Source organism: Antechinus flavipes, chromosome 6 (genome assembly GCF_016432865.1).
Source record: "Antechinus flavipes isolate AdamAnt ecotype Samford, QLD, Australia chromosome 6, AdamAnt_v2, whole genome shotgun sequence".
NCBI lineage: Eukaryota > Metazoa > Chordata > Mammalia > Dasyuromorphia > Dasyuridae > Antechinus > Antechinus flavipes.
The window spans coordinates 206,607,307-206,619,518 of NC_067403.1; the positions used below are offsets into that span (position 1 = coordinate 206,607,307).

The window sequence follows — 12,212 nt, forward strand, 5'->3', positions numbered from 1 at the left end:
ATACTTTTTTACCCAAATTCTGTTTTTCACTAATATCATGTCCATTGTATAGAAATAGCACAGAGATGATAATTGCCTTTGATTCCAGAAAGAACTCAGGATTTATTTATATTGTTACAAGAGACAATCTAATAAATAAGCACTAATCTAATTAAGGAACTGAGATGTACTGAGATGGCCCATAAAAGATGACCTCAAAAATCTATTTTTTTAATTTCATATATCCTTAAAAAGTATGACAACAATAAATTAAATAAAAATTATTTTAATTCAATTCATATTTATAAGAAGTTTTAAAACTCCTACTGTGCTCCAGGAACCTGACTAAGGTTCTAAGGCACATAAAGATAAAATCAAAACTGTCATTGACCTCAAGGAGATTACTTTTTAGAGGAAAAAGCAACATGAATACAAAGAAGTCAATACAAAGTAATTTCATTTCAAAACACTATTTAAAGTTGGAAAAAGAAAACTTTTTGAAAAGAAACATTTCCCCAAATGTCTAGGTTTTGGTGCCTTAAACAAGGTTTCTTAAAATCCAAGTTCAATGAAGATTAAAATGATATTGATAAGTACTACAAGAAAGTATATATTTCTGGGGAATCTTTGTTTTTTGTCTTCTGGATGTGTTTTCTCTAACAAACTTCTTTCTATCATGTAGGGTGTGTCGGCTATGGGATTTCCATAATGGAACATTTTCATTGTGCCATGGAAATAAATTGAATCTTTCATAAGGAAAAATTGGTAATTTAGATGTGGCTGCAATTGAGATAAGCCTTTAGGAATCTTGGAGTTTATTTGTAGAGAAGATTTTTTTAAAGGGCGAAGTAGATATTCATATGAAATCTTTTGTGTCGCTGTTTAACACACATTAGTTTCCTTTGCCTTCTCTTCACTCTTACTGGTCTTTGGGCTCATCACACTCCTCCTCCTCTCTAGACACATAGAATGAAAATGTGAGACCCAAACTTATGGTGATGCTATATTTTATTTTGACAGCTTCCTGTTTGGGTTCCTGTTTTGGGAACACTGAATTTTCCACTAAGTTACAGGATCTGGGCATTGATTCTAATTGTATTTGACTATATGATACTTGCTCAATAGGTAGAATATGAGAATGGATAAAGAACATTTGGAATGTTTCTCATATAATGTTTCTTATCACTCTTTCTCAAATGGTTTGCTGAGAAGAGAAGGACTTGAAATATTTTCTCAAGGGGGTGGTGGGGGAAGGAAAAACTATTTTGAATCTCCTGACATTGCTTGGTCTCTACTGAATTCTTACTAACTCTTTGTTTTCAATCCCTAAAATGGGTGTTGGTGTGCTGATCCCCAATCCCTAGGATCGGCTCTCTGTTTTGGCCTGCTGGTGGGGCACGCTGGAAACATTTGCAGGTGCAAGTATAGGCCTGTCAGAAAGCTTGGCATTTAAGCCAGGAGCTCTGAGTAATATATTTGAGCCTATAGCCCTGATCAACTCCAGTGTGTGCTTGTGTGGAGAAAGGAGAGTGTATTGTTTTGTCTTTGTACCATAGGTCATAATTACAGCCGTGTTTATGGGATAATAAACTCATTAGGCAATTATGTCTTGTTGAGGAAGTAGCAACCTTATTTGTTTCAAACTTGAAAGCTCTCAGGTAGGTAATAATTAGTTTGCATTTGGGGTATTAAATGGAAGGAACCTGAAGTAGACAGTGTGCTCTTGACTTGTTTGCTTTCGTTCTTCACCTTAATTCTTGATGCACTTTGGAAGCCAATTTGGCCTACCGGGGAAGAAAGCATTGACTTTGCCAATTGGCTGATTTAGATTTGTGCCTGCCTCCGCTGCTTAAGACCTGAGTGGCCTTGGATAAATCACTTCACTGAACTGGGAGACTTCCTGGAGTTCTCTTGTTAATAAGATAATAACACTACTGATGATGTCCTGTTCTCTATGCCCTTTAACAAAATTTAATATCAAATTTTGCTTATCCCCATCAACTAAGTCCTATTTTTAAAAAGGAGCACTATTCCACTTGTAACCAAGGCTGAATTTGTAATGACCCAAGAACTCCACGCTGAGATCTTTTGAGACCAGGATTTTCATCATGATATTCCTAGGTTCCAATCTACAAACCTCTTTATTGCTGCATCCTGTTTGTAAATCACTTATTCATTCTCTTCACACTTTGCTGAAATGAATGATGGGATCAGAGATCTAAAGTGATGTTGTGGCTGGTCAAAGTAATGACAATGAAATTAAACCCATTGGGAGGCAGCAGGGATGTCTAGTTTCTGACTGACAAGTCTTTCTGGGCTAGGTAGTTTATTCCTTATGTATTATATAGTATGGCTATACTTTTAAAATATAATATAATAATATATATATTATATATAATATAATAAAATAAAATATAAAAAGTACTTTTAAAAAGTATACTTTTTAACACTTTGTGATTTTGCTTTTTTTGGTTACTTCTTGGACCTATACCGAGCACAATCCTTTGATACATATAATTATTCTTTGTCAGTTGCTGAAGTCAGAGTATACACTTCCTTGTCTTGGTGGTCAGCCCTTTGAGTGTGAACCTCTTTGTCCATAGCAGAGCTGGTCCTTTGACAGCAGCCATATGATCCACTGTTGAGCCCTTAGTTAAATAGCTTTTCCAATTTGGCAGCATCTACTTACTCTGGTACATCATTGCAATTGTGTTTGAGAACTCAGGGTTTCCTCCACATCTTGATGAGACATCATAGGAAGGTCTTGGAGTGAATTAAATAATGAATGATCTATGCTTTTTTTTGTGTGTATGTGTGAGTGAGGGGAAGAGGTTCTTTGGAAAACCTGAGATTTCTCTAATGGCTTTGGTTTCTGAGAATCTAAGAGAGTTAGGATTCTATCCACTCATCCACTCCAGTTCTATTTAAATCTTGTAATGATTGGGAATGCTTGTGTGCCCAAAGCTGTGGCTCCAGGACCTTAGTAAACTAAGGTACAAATTCCCACGTACGTGGTGATCATGACTGCCTCTGTCCCTTATTGACATGTAGCCAGCTTAAGAACGTAATGAGGTGTCTTTTCAATGGCCCACAATAGCACTTCCCATGAGTTTAGAGCAGGAAGTGAAGAATGCCTACACTTTGTATAGTACAATGGAAACTACAAGTAGGCAGAATGGAATTACTCAATTGGGAATTTGGCTGTGCAAGGCAGTCTAACACTTCAGCTCTCTTTATCTATACAGATATCAAAATGTTATTTCTCTTCACTTTCTCATGGTGTCTACAGACTAGATCTCTTTTCAGCTATTAGTGCTGAAGTGGTTGAGCATGTTAAAGAGGAGTAATTAAGCAGGCAGATGGGAAGCTTGCACTCTATTTGTTAAAACGAGTTGCAGATACCTCAGATGTCAATTAAGAAAGACATACATATTGTGTAAGGGAATAAGACTCAGTGCATGCAAACTTGGCTGTGGTCAGAAGTACTGTAGGTCTGACCAGGACTGAGTTAGTAATGTGACCTGGAAGGAAGGTATTACATCCAGGAGAATTGAATGGAGTCCTTGGGAGACTATAAATAAATTCAAGATACTGGCTATTGTTTTCATTACTTCCTATAGTCTATTTGAGGTTCTTTTAAGTCGAGGATCTCTTCTTTTTTGACTTGTATTGGGAATTTTCCCTGGGGAAGTTCCTATTATTTAAAGTGAAAATTCTCCAGTTTCAGTATTTTTAGTTTTCCTTTAATTAGTTCTGGACTTTGAGCAAAACTTATAAATATTAGGACTAAAGCATGTGGATCCCAGGCAGTGAATTTTCACCTGGTGGAGAGAGGCTCTAAGTGGGGTTAGGAATGTTGAGCACATGGTAGGCATACCATAAACACTTTTTGATTGATTGAGATTATGGAAATGTTGGGCATGAAATTCTAAACTGATTGTGGGTATATATAAATACTTACTTGACCAGGTTAAGGGGCTGTGATTTAATTGATGAAGTTGTTCCTTCAGGCCTCAATAGATAGTCTTCATAAGTTATCATGACTTAAAAAATTTATCACTTGCCATCCAGCCTTCTTTCTGGTAATGAGCCACTCTGCACTTAGTTAAGCTTGTCCTCTGACAAGAGACACATACTTCACTGCTAGAGTTTTCTCAAACCCTTTAAAAGCTCCATGGAATCTGCTACACTTGGCAGTCTACTCCCAAGAGCTTTAAATATCCAGGTTCACCTGCATTCAACAATTAGCTGTAAGAAGAGGATTTTTGAAGTAGATATGGAAATAACAAATACAAATGTCAAATCTTATGCTTGGGCTAAAAACATACAGAATGGGGGAGATTTAGCTAGATAACAATTCATGTGGAGAGGACTTGAACTCTAAATAGACTTCCAACTCAATAGCACTACACAGTGCTATGACAGCCAACCTAGATTGAGTCATCTTAGATATTAACAGAAATACACTATCCAGGATTAATAGAAAGATGAACTTGAAAAGGGATTCTTGGCCATAGAAAGCAGATGTATTATGAGCATTGGATAAAATTGCAGACTTCCTAAATTGCTAGTTTTCTAACAATTGGAGCAGTTCAAAAGTGGAATGGGAAGTAGTGGTTTCCCTGTCACTGGGAAATGGAGGTTGGATAGTCAACAGTCAGGTTGTAGGAGGAAGACCTCATGGGTATGTATAGGATCATAGATCTTTGTCTGGAAGGAACTTCAGAAGCCAACTAGTCCCATTCCCACATTTTACCCGTGAAAACACTGAGGTCCCAGAATGTGATGTATTTTGTCTTTGGTCCCAAGGATACTATGCTAGATTTCTGTAGAAGTGGCTCCAACTCTCAGATTCTGTGATTCTTCTTTCTCTACTTTCTCTATTTGGACCACTCTTCCATTCAGGGAGCTGATGCCAAACATTAGTATCAGTCTAATCTGATAGCATCCTTAAGCAATTATAGGGCTTTCATCCTGCAGGTAACCTGAACAAATGGTTTCAGGAAGGGGAATCCTGAAGTCTTTTCAAAGATTGGTTTAATGCCCCTGTATTTGCTGGCATCCACACATTTTCTTTTTGCTCAGAGCTCATGCTACTTGTGACACCAGTTGTCATTGGTGTGGCTGAAAAGATTTCCAGTGAGGGAACTTGCCTTTCCCATAGGGTGTACAAGGAAAGGTAGGTCTTTTGTTCTCAGCTGAAGGTAATGTTTGCAAAAAGCTTATGCTTTCTAAGAGCTCATCTTTCCTTTCCCTGTGTCTTAGCCCTTTACTTTGAAATTCAGACATAATACAATGGAAGGAATTCTGGGCTTAGACCCAGAAAATCTGTATTCAGTTCTGATCCTGCCACTAACTTTCTGTGTGACTGTAAGTTATTATTCCTTTCTGGGTATCATTATCTTCCCCTGTAAAATAAGAGGGAGTGATAAGTTAATACTTATATCCTTTCTAGCCCTAAATCCTAAGATTCTTTGACTAGGTGTAAAGATCCTTCAATTAAATTTGATTCAACTGAACAAATTTTTAGTGTCTGGTATTTACATATCACTTTGTTATTGAAACCAGAAGGTGTTGCTGCAAGTCACAATTTGGAGGTAGTATAGAAAGGAAGCCTAAAAGTAAAAAAAAATTTTAGTCTTCTGATTCCCCCCTCCTACCAGGTGAGGGGTCCAGGCAGATATTTTACAGACCTCCTTCCAGTAGCCTGCCCTGGAGATGTAACCTTCCCTTGGTCCACACCTCTACCCCACCCCTTGCTTGAAAACCAGAGATTCCCTGAAGCACCTTTAGGTATAAGCCACACCTAAATCTGGTTCAACAATGACTCATTTTTTTAGCCTAAGGTAAAGGAAAGGGAAAAAAAATCCCTGGATCTAATTTAGTTCTGCCTTTGTGAAGTTCATACAAAATTATTAATCAAAACCATGAGGTTCTCTCTTCCTTTCAGCTCAGAGCCTTCTAGCCAATTTAAACTTATCTATTTTTGACTAAGGTTCAAAACTCTTTCCTTATTGAATTCTGTGTATTTCCAGCTACTCACTGACATACTCTCCATTGTCCTCTCTACCATAATTAATTAATGAACATTCATCACAAAGAAGTTATCATTGATTGTGGTTTTTTATATATATAACAAAACAAAATCAATAGTTTAAAGAAATCCGCAACAGGCATCTGGGGAGGAGTTGTTCAGATACAACTTTGACAACAGTTTTGAGTCTTCTCTTATTACACAATTCTTGCCAAGACACTTTATCCCTCTGCAGGACCTTCTTTATGTTGTGGCGGCTAATATCTCTTCTCTTGGGCACTGTTTGCTCTCCATTCCTGCAGTAGATTAATTCAAAAGTTCTGATGCAGTAGGAACAACTTCCCCAAAGCAAGAGTTTATGGTAATCTCAGTGCTTCTTAGGTTGGGAAGAAAAGACTTCTCTATTTGGGATTACAAAATAGGTATTTGGACCTTTTTTTTTTTTTTTTTTCTGGTTCAATGAAAAGTCAGTCTGATTGCCCAATTACCTTCAGTACAACATGTACACATATATGCAAATAAAGAAGTAAATAACAAGACATTACAAGAGGGCACTGACAAATCTGGGATATCAGAAAAACAACCTATATGTAGGAATTGACAGCTAAGCTATATGAACATAGAAATTTTAAAAGATGGCTGAAATCTTGGAGGGCTTCTAATAAAGGGTTACATTTCACTTCACATTCCCGCTATGCCGTTAATCTTTTTGTTATTGTTTTTTTTTTCCTTACAAAACACAACTTTGCTACATTTCACATTGTGTTTTATTGGGTCTTGCATACATGTTCTTCCTATCATGGGTGTGGTTGTTCCCTTTCTATTCTCTGTATCAGATACAGTCAGATTCCTTGCTTAATGATTCACCTAGGAGAAAACCTCTTTTTCTATTCTGATACTTTGATCAGGACTTAGGGTAAAGGATCAGAAGCTGAAACACCTGATGTGATGTCTTTGGGAATGCCAAATCTTACAGTCATTTGAAATTGCTGATGTGACATCCAGTTGGCACCCTAGCTGATTCCATGCCATTAGCGCCACCCATTTGCCAAATTTTAAGTGGAAAATCTCAGTCACAGGGCATGTCTCGCAACCTTGCTGTGTCCATTGAAACAGCTCTTACATTTTTTTTCTGTTTTCAAGAGGACTGGTAAATGGGTGGAATATGTAGAGAGCAGTTTTAGATGGGGAATTGCCTTAAGATAGCAGTAGATTACAACGAATAATTTATTATACAGTGAATTTTAAAGAAGCTGACTAAACATACATTTACAACTATTTACACTTAAAATGAATGTCTATGATATGTCTATAATAACAATAACTGATATTTATAAAGCACTATAATTTTAAAAGCTCTTTGCATATATTAACTTACTTGATTTATCCAATATCTCTGTGATGTTAGTCCTACAGATATTATTTCCCCAGTTTTACAGATGAAGACACTGAGGCTGCTGAGTGACATTAAGTGACTTGCCCAAGATTAAGCAGCTAGTAATTGTGGGAGGCAATATTAGAACTCAGCTCTTGCTGACTGTGTCACCTAATTGCTTCATCAGTTGGACATGATTTGACAAGTTGGAAAAGAAAAGGGAAGCCATCCAAGTGGGGAGACTAGTCTGATCAGAGCAGAGGTTTGTGTTGAGGAGCAGTAAGGAGATAGGGTTGGAAATGTATGGTGAGAATGTTGAATTAGGAATTCAGACTTTATTTTGTTGACCATAGGAAGACATTGGTGGTTTTTCAGTAGGACACTGATGTAAAGAAAGTGATAACTTTGGAATATCCATATGTTAGGGGTTTCTAATGGGACATCTTCTATGCTGATGACAGCATAGAGTACATTTCCCAAGAGCTCTGTACCATTCATTCCACTGCTTAGGTAAGGCAGAACAAATATTACTATGTTTATCTGATGGGCAAGAACCTCTTTGCATTGAGCTTGGAAAGTATACAATTGTATTAAAATGATATTCGTGTTTACTTTTTTATTTAAACAACTTTTTCAAGAGAAAGAGCACTGGCTTGGAACCCAGTGATTGGGCTCTACCACCGCTTAAATGTGCATGACTTTGGTTAAATAATTTTGTCTCCTAGAGCTTTGATGTAATCTTCCACCAAATGATGATATTGAGGGGGGAAATGGGACAAAAAAGTAATTAAGGTTTTATCTTTCACTCTCTTCTCTTTATTCTATGCTCTCTCCCTTGATGACCTTATCCACTTCCATGAGTTTAATTATCACCCCTAATACAAATGATTTCCAAATCTTTATTTTTACCCCAGTTTCTACCAAGAGCTTCAGTTCCGTGTTTTTAACTGTCTGGTTCTGACTGCCATTTCAAATTCAACATGAAGAAAATTAAACACAATTCGCCCCCAAACCCACCCTACTCCATAACTTCTCAATTTCTGTTTTTTGGCAATTATCATCATTCCAGTCATCCAGACTCATAAACTTGGAGATATGTTTGACTCCTTTCGTCCTCATCTCACATCACTAATTGCTGACTCTTATGGCATCTCCCTTCCCACGGTCTCTCTCAACAATCCTACTTCCTGCCTTCCTGGTCTGACTGCAACTATCCTTGTTCATGTGCCCTGAATTCGAGGCTTGGTAAACTTCCAGTGCCCTAGAAGTGTGAGGTATTATTTGTATTTTCTCATAAATTGCTATAATAGGTTACTAGCTGGTCTTTCTCTTTTTAGTTTCTTCTTCTCCTCCTCTGCCCTGCTGTCTGTGGAATCTTTTAGAAAGATTCCACATTTAGAAAGAATCTTTCTAAAAGGCCTTGGGACGTTTTCTACCGAATAAATTCAAAGTGTCCAATTCTGATCTTTGAGGGCCTTTATACTCTGCCTCCAATCTATTTTTTTTCCCAGCCTTATCTCATATTAATTTCTCCTCCTCTATGTCTGGACTAACCCCAACCAAGCTATTGGATTGTCCATTACCTCCTTTATGCCTAAAAAGGATTCCTCCTACTTCATCTGCATCAGATGAAATCCTTCCCTTCCTCCCAGCTCAGTAACTCTCATTTTCATGATATCTCTTGTGAAAGTGCGTGTCCCCTCTTCCATTTTCTCCTCTGTGCTTTTCTCTCACCAGATTTATTTGTAAATAATAACACATCTTTACTATAAGTCTGTAAGCTTCTTGAAAGAACCATCTGTGTTTGTTCTTGTTGCTAAGGTTTATACCAGGAGGCCCTTAGTGAATGTATATATCCAGATCCTTCCAATTGACATCAAGTGACACATCCTCACCTTTCTCCCATTCTCCTTTTCTGGAAGCATGAAGGAGTTAATAGTCTTGGACAGACTCTACTCGGAGATCCAGGTATTATGTCACTTGTGGAAAGCAGAGAAGAGACTCCAGACTTATAAAAGCAAATATTCATGTATACCAGGCATGTAAGGAATTCTTTTAAAAGGCATCAACGAATTTGATAGATTAAGAACAAAAACAAAAAGCAAAGCAGGAGAAGCATCCAGAATATAATGTTAAGAATCTCAAAATTGACATTAGGTGTAATGTTATTTAGAAATACGTCATTTTTCTTCTGATTGCATAGAAGCCTAGCATCTGAATACCCTACTTACATCTTAGAGAATTATTTCATATATTATATATATAATGTTATTATTATATTTCACCTAAGAATTTTTCTATCTATAAAATAGTCAGGCAATATAAAAATCTACTGAAAGCAGCATGAAAAGTGCCTTCATTGGAGGATAGTGGAGGTAGGAATCTCTCCCTATGATGGGGAAAATAAAACCTCAAAAAGATGTGTTGAAATTACTGCTTCATGGAGATAGCCATGAAGGGCTGGGGGTGTGTGACCGGCAAGGGACAAGGGAGAAGCTCATCCCAGGCCTTTATCTGATAACTTCCTATTTTCATGAATCATTCTTACCAGCTCAGTGCAAAGTGTTGCTCTATCTGCTGAAGGACTGAGAGCTGAGTGCGCTCCAGATGTGGCATCCTAAGGCAGAGCTCTGATCTCCCCACCTTAGTTGTGGTTCATGTATTTGCACATAGCCATGTGTGTATGGACACACACACACACATACACACAATGTGTCATTTAGCAAAATGCTTGTGGAATTAACATTTTCCTGGAGGATCCAGATCTGCCTTAATGACCAAATAGTTTTAAGGCAGCCAGCAGAAGTGAATTTTACAGGAACCAAATCTATTTCTTCACACCGATCCTGCCTGTTTTACTTGAGTACTGAGTCATTAGCATGTTTATAATAGTTCTAATTTAGCACAACATTTTCTGAATTTTATCCTTGAGTCATTTACAAATTGTTCATATTGAGTAAACAAAGGAAACAGATTGCATTTTATACTTAGTAATTTATCTGAAAGCAGAGGGGAGGGTTAATTGTTTGAAAGTTTTGCTCTGTTTGGGGAAGTAAGCCTCCTCTTGCATTGCTTGGCATACAATGCATTTCCCCCCACCCACATTTCTGGAAAAAAAAATTTGCCATGGAGCAAAATGAAAAATGAGGAGCAGGATGGGACTGGCCCCTCCCCGAGGGGCGTGGGGAGCAGAATTGGAGCTGGCACGAGGTGAACTCCAACAGTTGGTGCATTCCTTAATGATCCAGTGCTAGAGAAGTCCAGCTCTCCCTGGCCCAGCATCTGTGTTGATGTTGATATCAGCGCCCCACTGTATGGGAAAAGCATGCTTTCTCTCATTGCTTGGCTAAAAATAGCGTGGAATATAGCATTGTATGAGTTATTTTCGGATAACAAAAACATTTAGGAGGTTAAAGGTTTGCCTTCTTGATTGAAAAAGGTCAGTGGTATAGCTTATCCTGCTTTTTCAGACTGGATTTTTTTTTCTTGAGTTTGCAACTCATTCAACTCTGCTCAGAGAAGCTGTTTTAGGTCCATTTGGTTCGGCCTGCCAAACCTGCTCTTTAGGGTGGCTTTTCCCATCAAGCTTTCTCATAGCACACAAGGCTGGCCTGGAAGGAAGGGACCACCATCTACACCTCTGTAAAGCTCTCCTATGGAAATTCCTTTGCTTCATTGGAAAGGGGTGGAGATGGAGGCGGATGTCAGGGAGCCACTGGGTATGTTATTGTGAGTTCAAAATGAAACTGGCACATTTTTAGTGTCTAATTATTTTTAGTGAGCTTGGAGAGTTTTAATTAAAATTTAAGAGAGCCCTCTAAGCTCTCCAAGCTCCAATTTTCTCATACTGTATTGTGGCCCACTTGTCACCAAAAAAAAAAAAAAAATTTACAGTAAGACTCATGCCGAGTCTTGCAGTCTTTGTGCGTCCTGATGAAAACTACAGTACGAGAATTGCTGAGAAGACAAAAGGACTTTTGGACAGGTCATCATTGAGCTTGGAGACACTCAGGCTTGTTCATGCTAGAGAGTTGGGATTCCTGAATAAAACAGAAAAGGAAGTATCTAGTGATTTATTAGGGGACTTAAGAGGCAGAGGGCGAACCACACAAAAGAACAGAAACTGTTGCTTTTCACTCGGAAACATTTGAAAGAGATTCACCATGTCATTTTTCTAATGAGTTAGCATTCCTAATTTTAAGTATCTCTTTGAGGCAAAAGAATAATGGTGTGTGTGCTCACGAGTAAAGGATTTGAAAGTTCAACTAAGATGGTTACCATTTCTCCCCTACTCCTCCCCCTACCCCCTTTGCATTTTAACAGTAATCTGTCTGACTCTGTCTTGCTTCTATTTTTTTTTTTATTCCAGTTTAAACACCCCATCCTCATATATGGTAAACAGCCTTGTTAACTGAGAGCAATTGTGAAAGGTTCCCTTCAAATCACTGTTGAGTCTGGGAAGGCAGTCTCTCAAATGCCTTCACTTCCAATTTTCTCTTATGCTATAAGCATTAATTATTAGCAGATGAAAGCATGGAAATTCACCAGGCAATGATGAGGCTTCCTGGACCTAGTCTAAGTGGGGAGATTGAAACCCAGGTACTCACACAGAGTAAACATTTCTCCGCAACCCAATATTCTGCCTTCGGGGTGGTTTTTGATTAGTTCTGAATTATACCCACCTCTATTATTGCGACCAAAGTTTATTGAAAGAGTAAGAAATATATAATTGGTGTGTGAGAGCAGAATAAAGAGAGCCGTGGTGACCCACAATATATTTTCAAGACTTTTGGCCAGTTTTCTGTTTTTGAAATAAAAGACAAT

The 12,212-nt window shown here is 37.9% G+C and overlaps 1 protein-coding gene across 14 annotated transcripts in view; it reads left to right on the forward strand.

Moving 5' to 3' along the window:
* Positions 1–12,212, forward strand: part of SOX6 (SRY-box transcription factor 6) — a 538,119-nt gene that overhangs the window by 247,819 nt on the left and 278,088 nt on the right. The gene's annotated exons all lie outside the window — the stretch shown is intronic.